Below are 19,359 nucleotides of genomic sequence, written 5' to 3' on the forward strand. Positions count from 1 at the left end.
AATCACTTGCTTTATCTTTTAACTTTTAACAGTATCTGTTATTTTCTACAACAACATAGTAATTTGCAACATAATAAACCGAAAGGTATGTGCATAAGTCATTTTTTGCAGAATTTTTGCTACAAACGTGACGATGTCTTTGTTTCGTGACGAAACTTTTGTTTCATGCAAATGAAATTCGAATATTTATAAAATTTTACGTTACTGTTAAAAGATTGAAGTGAAAATATCGCGGTCGAAAAAATTCTAAAAGTTATGGTTCTAAGAACGAACAATCATCAGCACTAATTCCAATTGCAATGAATTAAATTTTAAAAAATATTTCCAGCCTTCCTAGCAACATTAAGATATTTCGTTATAATACTTTGTTGCGCATGAAATCGCTCACAATTTCATACATGTAAATATATATATATATTATACATTCGTAATAAAGTTCTGTATTTTAGCAGTCATGGTAACGTTAACGCTGACAAAGGAATATGTCTTATAGCAGTATTTTCAGTAATAAACGTAGTAATAAGGGGCGCATTAATAAGGGGCGCTGAAAAAGAAACAAAGCAGTAGCCAGAAGGGCTACTAAAATTCGATCGTCTTCCACTCTATATAAACCCGATCAACACGCCGAGAGTGGAACTGAATATTCTTGTTCCGCAACGCTAATTTACTACTAATATTTATGAAGCAGAAAATTCTCAAAATCAAACGCGACGAGTGCTTCGTTATATTTGCAATATCAATTAATCTACCATTAAAAAAAAAAAAAGAAAAATCTGAAAATTCCCGATATCTAATACGCAACGCTAATAAGTATAAATCTATGCACTCGTATTTAAGCAATACGCAACACTAATAGCGAGAGATTGCAGTGCAACCATTTAGGAGGTTGCCGATGAACGATCACACTTGTACAGCTCTTTAGGCTGTACGTGTGATCCAGGAGCAGTGTCCGACAAATGCAGTCGGAGGGTTTGGGCAGTTTGTGAACGCAACTCTACTTAACAAAACGCGATCATTCATTATCGCAACGCTAACAGGAAAAATAAGTAGAACTCGCGATGGAACAATGTCGCAACGCTAATTCTTAAAGTGAATTTAATGAAAATTACTATTTACTATTTGAAAAAGCTACTTTAAATATCCTAGTATTGCTACTTAAACAGAAAAACAGAAAAAATTCTAAAAATTGCAAAAGACAATCGCGATATCGTAATTCGCAACTCTAAAGTAAACGCGATTATCATTTTATCGCAACTCTAATTCAAACCGTAATCATTTTCTCGCCACACTAATGAAAAGCCGTGATATTATTTCGCAACTCTAATACAACCCGTAATCAATTTGTCGCAACACTAATAAGAAAAATCGCGATTTGCCCAATGGGACGATGGACCGATATATACATCGGCCAAAAAAACAAAGACTACTACTACTACTACTACTACTACAAATACTAAAAGCGAGCATAGTGACAAAGTAGTAACGATAATGACTTCCCATGCTCCGGATGACCCAGAGGATGGGGAGCCATTAGTAGTTGCCCTCTTGAGTGACAGTTTGTCGGGCCTCTTCGGCTTATAGCCTCTTCCTTCTTCGGGCGCAATGCCCGCTGTAACTTAAATCTAAGCTCGAGACTTCTAAATCGCAAACAAAAAAAAACTTATAAAGGTAAAATAAAAATATAAACCGCGGAAGCTGATTGAAGTGCGCATGGACTGACCAACGATCACAATAGTGATCGTTGCCCACTCGCACGTGCGTGCTCGAGCAATAAACGTTCGTTTCGAGCCCATTCGCGACCGCGACCGCGAAATTCGAAAAATCGAAAGGCAAAACCAGAGACGAGAGCATGCTCTACTCGTGCCAGTTTCACCGTCGATTTTTCAAATAAATTTCCAGAAACAGGTTGGTCACGCGAAAACGCGCCTACCCGACCAGAGACTGTGCCAACCTGCCCGGTCCTACCTACTTATAATTAACAGACATACCAGAAAGTATGCTACCTATCCTACCTAGCGCTATATTTAAAAATGGCAAAACAGGCACACCAACACACTCGCTCCACGGTTCTCACACAAACGCCCGGGCGCAAAGGTCCTACACTAGAGAGGACGTCCCGGGACGCCTCCGACACCCGAGCTTAACATATCATGCATGCTCTAAGGTACGTACCTTTTTCCTGAAATCGACTGACGAAGGCTAGTGACCATTGCGTAATACGTGATAAAACACGTCTGAGAAAATTATATTTTTAAAATAGATATAAGTAAACTTGGAATTATAATTGCGATTGATAGCGATATTAAGAGTATGAGTACACTTAGTCGCGTGGATGATATTATCAGAAATTCTAATTGTATCGAGACGTAAATTGAATCGATATATGTCTCGATATTTTTAATATTTCAAGTTTTAAGGAATGAGAAAAAGCGACGCAATTCCACGACCTAACAACACACACACGTAATGTGGAAAATACGTCGTGCACGATACACTAACACATGGTCAGTCGCTGAGAAATTATTACATTACTTAATTCTAGGTCATCGTGCCCACTGTCTTTCTCCCATTCAAGTAGCACCTGGGCACGTGAATGAGATCCTGACAATGGGCACGGAAAGGGTTAAACCTGAAAATCCTGATCTAAAAAGATGATTAGTTTGTGTAATTTTTATTTAACGGACTAACGTTCTTTGCTGCTTCTTTCTGATTAACTCTATTTTATTAATTTAATACTAACTAAGTAATTCTACTTCATTAATTTAATAAATCGGAAGAAAATTTTAATATTGCAGAAAAGGTAGCGTTAATTGAAAAAGACTGAGACTCGATCAAATGGAATAATTGACTCTAAATATATTAGTAAGAAAGAAATAATCTCAGGCGAACTCTTTATCAAAGCAAATACTCGAAAATGTAAAAGCAATGTTCAAAATTATTGCTTTGATTAAAAATTCTGCCTGTCGCGAAGTGTCTTCTTGCACGTAAAATTTCACACATTTTCGTACGGAAAAAATGTATTTTAACTCATATTTTAAGTTCTAGCCAAAGTGAAATAAACGAACGTGACTTAAGATTGTCACGATCAATTCATTGCTTAAGATCAAGTATATTCGTGTCATACAGATATATTCGTGTAGATATTTGCCATTTGCAAATATTCATACGGAATATTAACATGCATATTTATAACTAACACGAATATATTCTCAAGTGTATATGTTTAACCTAATTATTAAAAAACTAATTATTATAATCGCGATATGCGAGAAGACCTATCCTAAACTAATAAATTTCAAAAAATGAGTGTTACTACTCACGGGTATAAGAAATACCCGTGGTCACTATGCTCGCAAAAAAATTCTACGTAATACAACCGATCACCCGTGCCGATTCGGACCTTTCATCCTACGACATGATTGAGTGACCGGAGGAACAGAAATGCATGCGACTCACCGTTCGAAGCGGAGAAACAAAGGACGTATCGTGGATGCTGCGCCACCCCAGCGAATATCATCAGGAACTGTGTAGAGTCCAGTGGTGGAAATGGAGATTGCGAAAAATCTGTTACAGAACAAAACACGATGAGTGATTGCTGATTATTTAAAAAGTTGGAGATAATGAAAAATGAAAGTTTATTAACTTTAGTAACTTTGGTAATAATAAAGATTGAAATTCTAATAAACTTTGATAAGTGTAAAAACTGAAACTCTAATATGAAAGTTTAAAATCTAAGAATTAAGAATCTAAAGATTTCTGAAATATGTTAGTCATTTGTTTCATAATTCGGTATTAAGATTTTAATAATTATTTTATTTCAATGAAAGAATAACCTCAGAAAATGCTAATCTCCTAAATTTTCAATCAAATTGTATTTCTTAATTGATAGTGATCAAAGAAAAATATACAGAATATAAATAATTGAAGTACAATGTGTAAAGATAATTACATTTTTGGCTTTTTAGCCACTGTTAAAACATTCCCAAAGAAGACGAAGGAGTTGAAGCAGTGATATATCTATAACAAAACATAAGATATCATTAATATCGTTAATATATAATAACAAACTTGAAACTTTAGCAATAATAAAGACTAAATTCTAATAAATATGTAAATTGGAAATCTAATATAAAAATTTGAGAACAAATATTCAGTGATTTTTTATGAGTATCAGACAGTTTTATTGTACTTTAATGTTAAGACTTCAAGACTTTATTTCAATTAAAAAGGACATTTACAGCTTTCTAAATCATCCATCATTTTTATTTTGTAATTAACGACATTTCAAAAAAAATATACTAAATAGAACAAATTGAAATACAATATATAAAACTACTTACATTCTTGAGCTCCTGGAGAGGTTTTATCCTCTTGAGCGAGGCACTGACTCTAATACCGGAAACGAATATTCAAAAAAATAAATATATAAAAAAAGAAAAATAAAAGACTACGTTACCGCGACCGCTTAAATTATGATCGGCGAACAATAACTCTAATATCGCGTACAAATTTGATTGATAAAATTTTATTATTTTCGCGTGTGATTATTCGATCGAATTTGATCAAAACTATCGTAATTTTAAAATATTGAAAAAAAACTATTGCGTGGCAAACACTGACTCTACAACCGCATTGCGCGCGGTCACAAATATTTCCTGAAAATAAAGCAGTTTAGGGGCGGGGGTGGGGGGGTGGAAAAGAAGCGAAACGTTGTTTCGACAAATTTCTTCTTTTTCCTATGGAACGTTTATTTAGAAAATACTGCTATTTCTTTACACTTAAAAATTATTATTAAGAAACTGGAACAAGTATGAAACTATAAGTTGAAAATTGTGAGATATATCTCGATAGCAAACAAATGCTTACGAATACCGTGAATGCAATGCAATCGATTTCAAGAATTATACTGTTCGCAATTAGAATATATACTGTGAATTTTCGTTATTAGAATACGAAATATACATTGCACTAATACACTATAGTCGCCTGATATAAATATTGGAAAATATTTGCAAGAATTCAAAAGTTCGCCACTAAATATGTTTAAAGAATACTTGTTTCGAGGTATTTGAATCTAACTGTTACTATGTTGCAAGTTTATGACGTTAACTGAAGCAAATACACATAATACAACAAAAAAAAAATTAAATTCCATAAGTGAATTATTGAGATATAACTCAATTTGAAACAATAAAATAACTTATTAAAAATTCGTTTGAAATAAGAGAATGATCTCATATATCGGAAATAAAACAATAATTTATTTAACCGAACCTATTGACAATGCATACACAATTTCGTGTTCTGAAAAAGGGACATTCGAGTCATTGTTCTAAACTGTTTAACGTTCTATTTTCGCGGCGCAAAACTTTTGAATATATCGAAAAGTTATAAACTCTAACATGACCGCAATAATTTTCTCTTAAAAATGGGAAACTAAGAAGAAGCCCGAACAAACAGACAATGAAATAAAAATCGCGGCGTGAACTCGTTCGTTCGCGATCTTTCCAAAGAATCAATGGACTTACGCAACGCACTCCCGTGCACAAAATAACCACAAGATTCAATGCAAAAAAAGAATCGATTTTTATACTAGATTCCAAGTCAGATAAGTACCATTATACAGAATGGGCTCAGAATGGATTTGAGAGACAAGACATATCCCACGGTGTCCAACGGTGTCCCACGTTGTCCCACGTTGTCCCACGTTGTCCTACGTTGTCCCACGTTGTCCCACGTTGTCCTACGCTGTCCCACGTTGTACAACGGTGTCCCACGGTGTCCAACGTCGTCCAACGTCGTCCAACGTCGTCCAACGTTGTCCAACGGTGTCCAACGTCGTCCAACGGTGTCCAACGGTGTCCCACGGTGCAGCCCAGTCTGGATCATCCAAAATTCTGTTCGCGGCATTTGGAGATCCAAACCGGACTGGTGCGTAGTTCTTAGCTTGGTATCGTTTTCCAAAGATTAATCAACGGATTAATATTTTGGAAAACGATGCCAATTACCAGGTCTCACCACGAGGAGGTGACTACGCACGAGACCCGCCCATGGGTTATTTATCTTTATACGTCCATCTCGACATTCAACCCAGTGGCAGAATGTCGAGTACCGTCTCTACTTGACCATGGGCCTGCGTAAAGAAATAGTTGTTTCGTACCCTAACTGCGAAACACATATCTCCAACGCAGCGCTTACATGAATCTTTACAAACGTGCAGCAAAGCATACATAACGCCACAGCTATCTCCCACACACCGATTACATAGATCAGTACAAATATTGTACAATAATTGGTATCCCTACTGGCAGCATTCGGTATCAAAGACACATTTATCTACCTTGGAACAAATGAAAGAAAAGGAAGCTAACGAACGAACTCACAAACTTACGCGACGTACCCCTGTGCACCGGATAACCCGAAGGATTAGCGGAAAGCCCAAGTATTGACCATAACTCGATTCCTGTTTCGCCGTTCGAAACTTATACGAGTCGCGGTCGATGGCGCCGACCGATGATGCCAGTGATCCGCTGGTGATCCAGCCGTGGATCCAGCACATAGGCCGGCAACTTAACACACTCCAACTGAACATGTGGAACCCGGGGAGGGGCCGCTGAACAGGATTACGAAGGCAGAGGCCTCAACTGAACAGTGGGGCCCACCCCTGTGGAGGGGCCGCTGAACAGGATTACGAAGGCATGATCTTCGACTGAACAGTGGGGCCCACCCACACGGGCCCGAACAGGATTACGGAGGACGTGAAATTGCAGGTCCCTGCCCGAGTACCGATGTACCAATCGGACAGGAGTGCAGATCCACGACTGAGTCCCCAACAGATTCGCAAGCATCAGCGGCGCGACGACAACTCCCGCGATCCGTTGCGAACGTCGAGCAGTCGTCGAGCAGTCACCAAGACTGAGGTGTGCTTGGGCCGCCTTACGAATCCAAAGAGTTGTCCAGTGCACGTTGACCCGCACGTACCCGGAATACGCACGAGCGAGTACGTCACGCGACAGTTTGAAACAACTGAGCGATCGCGAACCGACAAATCGCGTGTACAATTTTTCGTTCCAAGATTTATAAGTATCGTTGTACAGAATGAGCTCACAATGCACTGTACATAGGTATCTACTTTACGATAAATTAAGCCTAAAACGCACGCATTCTACGGTGTCCCCCGGTGTCCAACGATATCCAACGATGTCCAACGATGTCCAACGATGTCCAACGATGTCCAACGATGTCCAACGGTGTCCAACGATGTCCAACGGTGTCCAACGTTGTCCAACGATGTCCAACGATGTCCAACGTCGTCCAACGATGTCCAACGTCGTCCAACGGTGTCCAACGATGTCCAACGTCGTCCAACGGTGTCCAACGATGTCCAACGGTGTCCAACGATGTCGAACGGTGTCCAACGATGTCCAACGGTGTCCAACGGTGTCCAACGGTGTCCAACGGTGTCCAACGATGTCCAACGATGTCCCACGTTGCAGTCCAGTGTAGATCATCCAAAATTCTTTTCGTGGCATTTGGAGATCCACACTGAACCAATGGTGTCCCACGTTGCAGTCCAGTGTAGATCATCCAAAATTCTTTTCGCGGCATTTGGAAATCCACACTGAACCAATGGTGTCCCACGTTGCAGTCCAGTGTAGATCATCCAAAATTCTTTTCGCGGCATTTGGAGATCCACACTGAACCAATGGTGTCCCACGTTGCAGTCCAGTGTAGATCATCCAAAATTCTTTTCGCGGCATTTGGAGATCCACACTGAACCAATGGTGTCCCACGTTGCAGTCCAGTGTAGATCGTCCAAAATTCTTTTCGCGGCTTTTGGAGATCCACACTGAACCAAAGGTGTCCCACGTTGCAGTCCAGTGTAGATCATCCAAAATTCTTTTCGCGGCTTTTGGAGATCCACACTGAACCAATGGTATCCCACGGTGTCCCACGTTGCAGTCCAGTCTAGATCATCCAAAATTCTTTTCGCGTTTTTTGGTGATCTACACTGGACCAACGGTGTTCTACGGTTTCCAGCGGAGTCCCACGGTGTGCAGCGGTGTCCCACGTTGTCCAACGGCGTCCCACGGTGTCCAATGTCGTCCCACGGTGTCCAATGTCGTCCCACGGTGTCCAATGTCGTCCCACGTTGCAGTCCAGTTTAGATTATCCAAAATTCTCTTCGTGGCTTTTCGTAATCCAAAATGGACTGTATTAGCGTGATTCTGAGCTTGGTATCGAATTATTGTGCAATGTTTGTACTTATCAATGTAGTCGTTTTCTGAAAATTAATCAACTGATTAATCTGCGAAAACAATTACATCGATTAGTACAAACATTGTACAATAATTCGCAACCGTACTGGCAACATTCGGTATCAATGATACATCTGTCTAACTTGGAACCACAGAAAGGAAATGAAAGTACTGACACTGTATATACAATTTAGAGTTTTGCAAAAGAGACATACGACTCGTTGTACTAAGCTTATGAAGATATCGAAAAGTTATATACTCCAACGTGACCGCAATATTCTTCTTTTAAAAATGGGAAAACGGGAAGAAGCCTGAACAATCAGACGATGGAAGAAAAATCATTTGGGCATCTAGCATACATATTTAATATGCTGTGAAATGTTCATATATGTAACTGAAACGTATTTTCTGTAAATTGATAAATCTGAAACAAACTCATTTACTGGATTTGGTATATGGAAGAAAGAGACATCTTTAAAACGAGAACATTTTATGAAACATTTTATGAAAAATAAACTATTAATAATGGTCAATAATAGATCAAATTACTATTGATTAAATTTTAGCAAATATAGAGAATCCTGTGTATCTTTTAATCGAAACTAGGGTTACGTTGGAAACAAGAATTTTAAATAACTGAATTTAAACTGAATTAAAAATTGAAAAGTTCATTTGGAATAACTAAGATGAGAGAAACCCCGGTTATTATACAATCACTTGCTTTATCTTTTAACTTTTAACAGTATCTGTTATTTTCTACAACAACATAGTAATTTGCAACATAATAAACCGAAAGGTATGTGCATAAGTCATTTTTTGCAGAATTTTTGCTACAAACGTGACGATGTCTTTGTTTCGTGACGAAACTTTTGTTTCATGCAAATGAAATTCGAATATTTATAAAATTTTACGTTACTGTTAAAAGATTGAAGTGAAAATATCGCGGTCGAAAAAATTCTAAAAGTTATGGTTCTAAGAACGAACAATCATCAGCACTAATTCCAATTGCAATGAATTAAATTTTAAAAAATATTTCCAGCCTTCCTAGCAACATTAAGATATTTCGTTATAATACTTTGTTGCGCATGAAATCGCTCACAATTTCATACATGTAAATATATATATATATTATACATTCGTAATAAAGTTCTGTATTTTAGCAGTCATGGTAACGTTAACGCTGACAAAGGAATATGTCTTATAGCAGTATTTTCAGTAATAAACGTAGTAATAAGGGGCGCATTAATAAGGGGCGCTGAAAAAGAAACAAAGCAGTAGCCAGAAGGGCTACTAAAATTCGATCGTCTTCCACTCTATATAAACCCGATCAACACGCCGAGAGTGGAACTGAATATTCTTGTTCCGCAACGCTAATTTACTACTAATATTTATGAAGCAGAAAATTCTCAAAATCAAACGCGACGAGTGCTTCGTTATATTTGCAATATCAATTAATCTACCATTAAAAAAAAAAAAAGAAAAATCTGAAAATTCCCGATATCTAATACGCAACGCTAATAAGTATAAATCTATGCACTCGTATTTAAGCAATACGCAACACTAATAGCGAGAGATTGCAGTGCAACCATTTAGGAGGTTGCCGATGAACGATCACACTTGTACAGCTCTTTAGGCTGTACGTGTGATCCAGGAGCAGTGTCCGACAAATGCAGTCGGAGGGTTTGGGCAGTTTGTGAACGCAACTCTACTTAACAAAACGCGATCATTCATTATCGCAACGCTAACAGGAAAAATAAGTAGAACTCGCGATGGAACAATGTCGCAACGCTAATTCTTAAAGTGAATTTAATGAAAATTACTATTTACTATTTGAAAAAGCTACTTTAAATATCCTAGTATTGCTACTTAAACAGAAAAACAGAAAAAATTCTAAAAATTGCAAAAGACAATCGCGATATCGTAATTCGCAACTCTAAAGTAAACGCGATTATCATTTTATCGCAACTCTAATTCAAACCGTAATCATTTTCTCGCCACACTAATGAAAAGCCGTGATATTATTTCGCAACTCTAATACAACCCGTAATCAATTTGTCGCAACACTAATAAGAAAAATCGCGATTTGCCCAATGGGACGATGGACCGATATATACATCGGCCAAAAAAACAAAGACTACTACTACTACTACTACTACTACAAATACTAAAAGCGAGCATAGTGACAAAGTAGTAACGATAATGACTTCCCATGCTCCGGATGACCCAGAGGATGGGGAGCCATTAGTAGTTGCCCTCTTGAGTGACAGTTTGTCGGGCCTCTTCGGCTTATAGCCTCTTCCTTCTTCGGGCGCAATGCCCGCTGTAACTTAAATCTAAGCTCGAGACTTCTAAATCGCAAACAAAAAAAAACTTATAAAGGTAAAATAAAAATATAAACCGCGGAAGCTGATTGAAGTGCGCATGGACTGACCAACGATCACAATAGTGATCGTTGCCCACTCGCACGTGCGTGCTCGAGCAATAAACGTTCGTTTCGAGCCCATTCGCGACCGCGACCGCGAAATTCGAAAAATCGAAAGGCAAAACCAGAGACGAGAGCATGCTCTACTCGTGCCAGTTTCACCGTCGATTTTTCAAATAAATTTCCAGAAACAGGTTGGTCACGCGAAAACGCGCCTACCCGACCAGAGACTGTGCCAACCTGCCCGGTCCTACCTACTTATAATTAACAGACATACCAGAAAGTATGCTACCTATCCTACCTAGCGCTATATTTAAAAATGGCAAAACAGGCACACCAACACACTCGCTCCACGGTTCTCACACAAACGCCCGGGCGCAAAGGTCCTACACTAGAGAGGACGTCCCGGGACGCCTCCGACACCCGAGCTTAACATATCATGCATGCTCTAAGGTACGTACCTTTTTCCTGAAATCGACTGACGAAGGCTAGTGACCATTGCGTAATACGTGATAAAACACGTCTGAGAAAATTATATTTTTAAAATAGATATAAGTAAACTTGGAATTATAATTGCGATTGATAGCGATATTAAGAGTATGAGTACACTTAGTCGCGTGGATGATATTATCAGAAATTCTAATTGTATCGAGACGTAAATTGAATCGATATATGTCTCGATATTTTTAATATTTCAAGTTTTAAGGAATGAGAAAAAGCGACGCAATTCCACGACCTAACAACACACACACGTAATGTGGAAAATACGTCGTGCACGATACACTAACACATGGTCAGTCGCTGAGAAATTATTACATTACTTAATTCTAGGTCATCGTGCCCACTGTCTTTCTCCCATTCAAGTAGCACCTGGGCACGTGAATGAGATCCTGACAATGGGCACGGAAAGGGTTAAACCTGAAAATCCTGATCTAAAAAGATGATTAGTTTGTGTAATTTTTATTTAACGGACTAACGTTCTTTGCTGCTTCTTTCTGATTAACTCTATTTTATTAATTTAATACTAACTAAGTAATTCTACTTCATTAATTTAATAAATCGGAAGAAAATTTTAATATTGCAGAAAAGGTAGCGTTAATTGAAAAAGACTGAGACTCGATCAAATGGAATAATTGACTCTAAATATATTAGTAAGAAAGAAATAATCTCAGGCGAACTCTTTATCAAAGCAAATACTCGAAAATGTAAAAGCAATGTTCAAAATTATTGCTTTGATTAAAAATTCTGCCTGTCGCGAAGTGTCTTCTTGCACGTAAAATTTCACACATTTTCGTACGGAAAAAATGTATTTTAACTCATATTTTAAGTTCTAGCCAAAGTGAAATAAACGAACGTGACTTAAGATTGTCACGATCAATTCATTGCTTAAGATCAAGTATATTCGTGTCATACAGATATATTCGTGTAGATATTTGCCATTTGCAAATATTCATACGGAATATTAACATGCATATTTATAACTAACACGAATATATTCTCAAGTGTATATGTTTAACCTAATTATTAAAAAACTAATTATTATAATCGCGATATGCGAGAAGACCTATCCTAAACTAATAAATTTCAAAAAATGAGTGTTACTACTCACGGGTATAAGAAATACCCGTGGTCACTATGCTCGCAAAAAAATTCTACGTAATACAACCGATCACCCGTGCCGATTCGGACCTTTCATCCTACGACATGATTGAGTGACCGGAGGAACAGAAATGCATGCGACTCACCGTTCGAAGCGGAGAAACAAAGGACGTATCGTGGATGCTGCGCCACCCCAGCGAATATCATCAGGAACTGTGTAGAGTCCAGTGGTGGAAATGGAGATTGCGAAAAATCTGTTACAGAACAAAACACGATGAGTGATTGCTGATTATTTAAAAAGTTGGAGATAATGAAAAATGAAAGTTTATTAACTTTAGTAACTTTGGTAATAATAAAGATTGAAATTCTAATAAACTTTGATAAGTGTAAAAACTGAAACTCTAATATGAAAGTTTAAAATCTAAGAATTAAGAATCTAAAGATTTCTGAAATATGTTAGTCATTTGTTTCATAATTCGGTATTAAGATTTTAATAATTATTTTATTTCAATGAAAGAATAACCTCAGAAAATGCTAATCTCCTAAATTTTCAATCAAATTGTATTTCTTAATTGATAGTGATCAAAGAAAAATATACAGAATATAAATAATTGAAGTACAATGTGTAAAGATAATTACATTTTTGGCTTTTTAGCCACTGTTAAAACATTCCCAAAGAAGACGAAGGAGTTGAAGCAGTGATATATCTATAACAAAACATAAGATATCATTAATATCGTTAATATATAATAACAAACTTGAAACTTTAGCAATAATAAAGACTAAATTCTAATAAATATGTAAATTGGAAATCTAATATAAAAATTTGAGAACAAATATTCAGTGATTTTTTATGAGTATCAGACAGTTTTATTGTACTTTAATGTTAAGACTTCAAGACTTTATTTCAATTAAAAAGGACATTTACAGCTTTCTAAATCATCCATCATTTTTATTTTGTAATTAACGACATTTCAAAAAAAATATACTAAATAGAACAAATTGAAATACAATATATAAAACTACTTACATTCTTGAGCTCCTGGAGAGGCTTTATCCTCTTGAGCGAGGCACTGACTCTAATACCGGAAACGAATATTCAAAAAAATAAATATATAAAAAAAGAAAAATAAAAGACTACGTTACCGCGACCGCTTAAATTATGATCGGCGAACAATAACTCTAATATCGCGTACAAATTTGATTGATAAAATTTTATTATTTTCGCGTGTGATTATTCGATCGAATTTGATCAAAACTATCGTAATTTTAAAATATTGAAAAAAAACTATTGCGTGGCAAACACTGACTCTACAACCGCATTGCGCGCGGTCACAAATATTTCCTGAAAATAAAGCAGTTTAGGGGCGGGGGTGGGGGGGTGGAAAAGAAGCGAAACATTGTTTCGACAAATTTCTTCTTTTTCCTATGGAACGTTTATTTAGAAAATACTGCTATTTCTTTACACTTAAAAATTATTATTAAGAAACTGGAACAAGTATGAAACTATAAGTTGAAAATTGTGAGATATATCTCGATAGCAAACAAATGCTTACGAATACCGCGAATGCAATGCAATCGATTTCAAGAATTATACTGTTCGCAATTAGAATATATACTGTGAATTTTCGTTATTAGAATACGAAATATACATTGCACTAATACACTATAGTCGCCTGATATAAATATTGGAAAATATTTGCAAGAATTCAAAAGTTCGCCACTAAATATGTTTAAAGAATACTTGTTTCGAGGTATTTGAATCTAACTGTTACTATGTTGCAAGTTTATGACGTTAACTGAAGCAAATTCACATAATACAACAAAAAAAAATTGAATTCCATAAGTGAATTATTGAGATATAACTCAATTTGAAACAATAAAATAACTTATTAAAAATTCGTTTGAAATAAGAGAATGATCTCATATATCGGAAATAAAACAATAATTTATTTAACCGAACCTATTGACACTGCATACACAATTTCGTGTTCTGAAAAAGGGACATTCGAGTCATTGTTCTAAACTGTTTAACGTTCTATTTTCGCGGCGCAAAACTTTTGAATATATCGAAAAGTTATAAACTCTAACATGACCGCAATAATTTTCTCTTAAAAATGGGAAACTAAGAAGAAGCCCAAACAAACAGACAATGAAAGAAAAATCGCGGCGCGAACTCGTTCGTTCGCGATCTTTCCAAAGAATCAATGGACTTACGCAACACACTCCCGTGCACAAAATAACTACAAGATTCAATGCAAAAAAAGAATCGATTTTTATACTAGATTCCAAGTCAGATAAGTACCATTATACAGAATGGGCGCAGAATGGATTTGAGAGACAAGACATATCCCACGGTGTCCAACGGTGTCCCACGTTGTCCCACGTTGTCCCACGTTGTCCTACGCTGTCCCACGTTGTCCAACGTCGTCCAACGTCGTCCAACGTCGTCCAACGTCGTCCAACGTTGTCCAACGGTGTCCAACGTCGTCCAACGGTGTCCAACGGTGTCCCACGGTGCAGCCCAGTCTGGATCATCCAAAATTCTGTTCGCGGCATTTGGAGATCCAAACCGGACTGGTGCGTAGTTCTTAGCTTGGTATCGTTTTCCAAAGATTAATCAACGGATTAATTTTTTGGAAAACGATGCCAATTACCAGGTCTCACCACGAGGAGGTGACTACGCAAGAGACCCGCCCATGGGTTATTTATCTTTATACATCCATCTCGACATTCAACCCATTGGCAAAATGTCGAGTTACGACTCTACTTGACCATGGGCCTCCGTAAAGAAATAGTTGTTTCGTACCCTAACTGCGAAACACATATCTCCAACGCAGCGCTTACATGAATCTTTACAAATGTGGAGCAAAGCATACATAACGCCACAGCTATCTCCCACACACCGATTACATAGATCAGTACAAATATTGTACAATAATTGGTATCCCTATTGGCAGCATTCGGTATCAAAGACACATTTATTTAACTTGGAACGAATGAAAGAAAATGAAGCTAACGAACGAACTGACAAACTTACGCGACGTACCCCCGTGCACCGGATAACCCGAAGGATTAGCGGAAAGCCCAAATATTGACCATAACTCGATTCCTGTTTCGCCGTTCGAAACTTATACGAGTCGCGATCGATGGTGCCGACCGATGATGCCAGTGATCCGCTGGTGATCCAGCCATGGATCCAGCACATAGGCCGGCAACTTAACACACTCCAACTGAACATGTGGAACCCGGAGAGGGGCCGCTGAACAGGATTACGAAGGCATGGCCCCAACTGAACAGTGGGGCCCACCCCCGCGGGCCCGAACAGGATTACGGAGGACGTGAAATCACAGGTCCCTGCCCGAGTACCGGAGTACCAATCGGACAGGAGAGCAGATCCACGACTGAATCCCCAACAGATTCGCAAGCATCAGCGGCGCGACGACAACTCCCGCGATTCGGTGCGAACGTCGAGCAGTCGTCGAGCAGTCACCAAGACTGAGGTGTGCTTGGGCCGCCTTACGAATCCAAAGAGTTTTTCAGTGCACGTTGACCCGCACGTACCCGGAATACGCACGAGCGAGTACGTCACGCGACAGTTTGAAACAACTGAGCGATCGCGAACCGACAAATCGCGGGTACAATTTTTCGTTCCAAGATGGATAAGTATCGTTGTACAGAATGAGCTCACAATGCACTTAACATGGGTATCTATCTTACGATTAATTAAGGCTAAAACGCACGCATTCCAAGGTATCCAACGTCGTCCAACGTCGTCCAACGTCGTCCAACGTCGTCCAACGTTGTCCAACGGTGTCCAACGTCGTTCAACGGTGTCCAACGGTGACCTACGGTGCAGCCCAGTCTGGATCATCCGAAATTCTGTTCGCGGCATTTGGAGATACAAACCGGACTGCTGCGTAGTTCTTAGCTTGGTATCGTTTTCCAAAGATTAATCAACTGATTAATTTTTTGGAAAACGATGCCAATTACCAGGTCTCACCACGCGGAGGTGACTACGCAAGAGACCCGCCCATGGGTTATTTAACGTTATACATCCATCTCGGCATTCAACCCATTGGCAGAATGTCGAGGTACGAACCTACTTGACCATGGGCCTGCGTAAAGAGATATGGGAGTATATCACGCGACAGTGTGAAAGAATTAAGCGACCGCGAAGCGAAAAATAAGGAGGACAATTTTTTCTGTGTAGTAAGCAAGAGGATGAAGAGAAAAGAGATTTTTTTTTTCGTTCCAAGATGGATCATTGTACCGAATAGAATCACAATGCACTTTACATCTGTATTTATCTTGTGAATAATTAAGGCCAAAGCGCCCGTACCCCGCGGTTGCCCACGACATCCCACCCATCAGGAGATATTAGTCCGGTCTAGATCATCACGACAGTTTTGGATGATCTAAACTAGACTGTGTTGAAACAGTTTTTACCATGATATCGTTGTTCCAATGTTATAAATTAGTGGTTTAAATATTATAAATTAATGCTTTGATTGCTATTAAGTAATAGCTTAAAAGTTGTTCATTAATGGTTTGATTGTTACAAATTAATGAACTAATTGTTATTAAGTAATGACTTAAATGCCACAAATGAATGCTACAATTGTTTTTAAGTAATGGTTAAAATGTCGTTAATTAATAGTTTGATTGCAATAAATTAATTGTTTAATTGTTATTAATTAATAGGGCAGATGTTGTAAATTAATGATTTAAATGTTACAATAAATTTTTAAATGTTGTTACTTAAAGGTCCAATTATTGTAAATTAAAATCTTATAAGTTACAAATTAATAACTTATATGTTATAAATTAATAGTTTGACTGTTAGAAATTAATGGTTTAAATGTATAAAGTAGTAGTTTAAATGTTGTAAATTAATGGTTAACACGTTACAATTTAATAGCTTAAATGTTATAAATTAATGGCTTATATGTAGTAAATTGAAGAGCTTAAATGTTATAAATCAATAGATTAAATGTTATAAATTAATAGTTTCACAGTTAGAAATTAATGGTTTAAATGTATAAAGTAATAGTTCAAATGTCGCAAATTAATGGCTTAGATGTTATAGATTAATACCCAAAATGTTATAAATTAATATGCTTAAATGTAATAAATTAATAGTTTAAACATTAAAAATTAATAGTTTAACTGTTAGTAATTAATGGATTAAATGTATAAAGTAATAGTTTAAATGTTGTAAATTCATTGCTTAGACGTTATAAATTAATAGCTTAAATGTTTATAAATTAACAGTTTAAATGTCACAAATGAATGGTCAAGAAGTATAAATTAATGGCTTAAATGTAAGAAATTAATGTTTTAAATGTATAAATTAATAGCTTACATGTTATAAATTAGTGGCTTAGACGTTGTAAAATAATAGCTTAAATGTTATAAATAAATAGCTTAAATGTTATAAATTAATAGTTTGACTGTTAGAAATTAATAGTTTAAATGTATAAAGTAATAGTTTGACTGTTAGAAATTAATGGCTTAAATGTATAAATTAATAGCTTAAATGTTATAAATTATTAGCTTAAATGTTATAAATTAATAGTTTGACTGTTAGAAATTAGTGGTTTAAATGTATAAAGTAATACCTTAAATATTATAAATTATCAGCTTAGATGTTATAAATTAATGGCTTAAATGTTATAGATTAATAGCTTAAATGTTATAAATTAATAGCTTAAGTGTTATAAATTAATACCTAAAATGTTATAAATTAACAGTTTAAATGTTAGAAATGAATGGTCAAGAAGTATAAATTAATGGCTTAAATGTTGTAAATTAATAGCTTAAATGTTATAAATTAATAGTTTGACTGCTATAAATTGATGGTTTAAATGTATAAATTAATAGCTTAAATGTTATAAATTATTGGCTTAGATGTTATAAATTAATGGCTTAGATGTTATAAATTATTAGCTTAAATGTTATAAATTAATAGTTTGACTGTTAGAAATTAATGGTTTAAATGTATAAAGTAATACCTTAAATGTTATAAATTATTAGCTTAGATGTTGTAAATTCATGGCTTAAATGTTCGAAATTAATTCCTAAAATGTTATAAATTAATAGCTTAAGTGTTATAAATTAATGGCTTAAATGTTATAAATTAATGGCTTAAATGTTATAAATTAATTACTCAAGTGTTGTAAATTAATGGGTTAGACGTTATAAATTACTAGTTTCAATGTTATTATTTGATATTTTTTTTATTTACCTTATATTTAAATTCCTTTCCGATGTTCACTCTCCGGGAGTTCAAGCACGAAAAAGCTCGCGCGCGACTTGCGTGTTCCTTATATAACTTAACAAGGTGTCGGAACGTTAATCAAACGGTAACAATGTTTTGACACAGCTGGAGGTGGTTTTTTCATTATAACAAAATCAAATTGAACAATTTCTGAATTTTTATCGTAAATTGACGTCTTTAACGATTTAATACGATATCCATTTTTCCCATTTTTATAGTTTCTACAAACTAAGACTAAATTCACACTTCTTTGATACTAGTTTTCGACTATCAATTAGTTTGAACAAAGAGGGGAAAAAGCCTAACGGCGGTCGATGACGTTACTGTGAAATTAGTTAAAGTATTAAATAATCGGACCGATAAAATTTATATTATATTATCGATATTCGTTCATTTTCTCGTGCTAATTAAAAAATAAAATGTTCTTTTTTCTTGAATAAGACCTACATCACTGTCTGCGATGTTTAAAATTCTTACTTAATGCTTACTTAAAATTCAGGTTCCTCTTTAATTCCTCTTAAGTGAAACGAGTAAATTTACTCGTCATAGTTGTAACGTAAAATGGCTTTTTTTCTTCAGTACCGCCCTTGTCGCTGTACGTGATACAGTTATTAATTTTGTAGCGAACAACATCAATTAATTGGCTGTAATCGCGGTTAGGTATTTCTTTGTTAAAACTATCGATCTATTAGGCTATTAGCGAGAGACTTATTGATGCCTTAAAGAATGGTTTGATTCTTATAAATTAATGTTTTACATGTTGTCCATTAATGTTTCAATTGTTATAAATTAATAGCTTA

General features: G+C 36.2%; 2 long non-coding RNA genes across 3 annotated transcripts in view; one reads left to right on the top strand and one right to left on the bottom strand.

Moving 5' to 3' along the window:
• The window catches only part of LOC126921412 (uncharacterized), an 89,397-nt gene extending 80,618 nt beyond the window's left edge, over window positions 1–8,779 (top strand). For both annotated transcript variants that reach the window (XR_007712324.1, XR_007712330.1), the window contains one exon: window positions 7,861–8,779. This is a non-coding gene — a long non-coding RNA (uncharacterized LOC126921412). The remainder of the gene's footprint in view (window positions 1–7,860) is intronic.
• Window positions 5,584–15,393, bottom strand: LOC126921414 (uncharacterized). Its single transcript, XR_007712334.1, has 2 exons — window positions 14,627–15,393; window positions 5,584–5,748 (listed from the first exon to the last, which is right to left on the bottom strand). It is a non-coding gene; the product is annotated as an uncharacterized LOC126921414 (long non-coding RNA).
• Between the last annotated feature and the right edge of the window lie 3,966 nt (window positions 15,394–19,359).

The sequence above is a fragment of the Bombus affinis genome, chromosome 10 (genome assembly GCF_024516045.1).
Source record: "Bombus affinis isolate iyBomAffi1 chromosome 10, iyBomAffi1.2, whole genome shotgun sequence".
NCBI lineage: Eukaryota > Metazoa > Arthropoda > Insecta > Hymenoptera > Apidae > Bombus > Bombus affinis.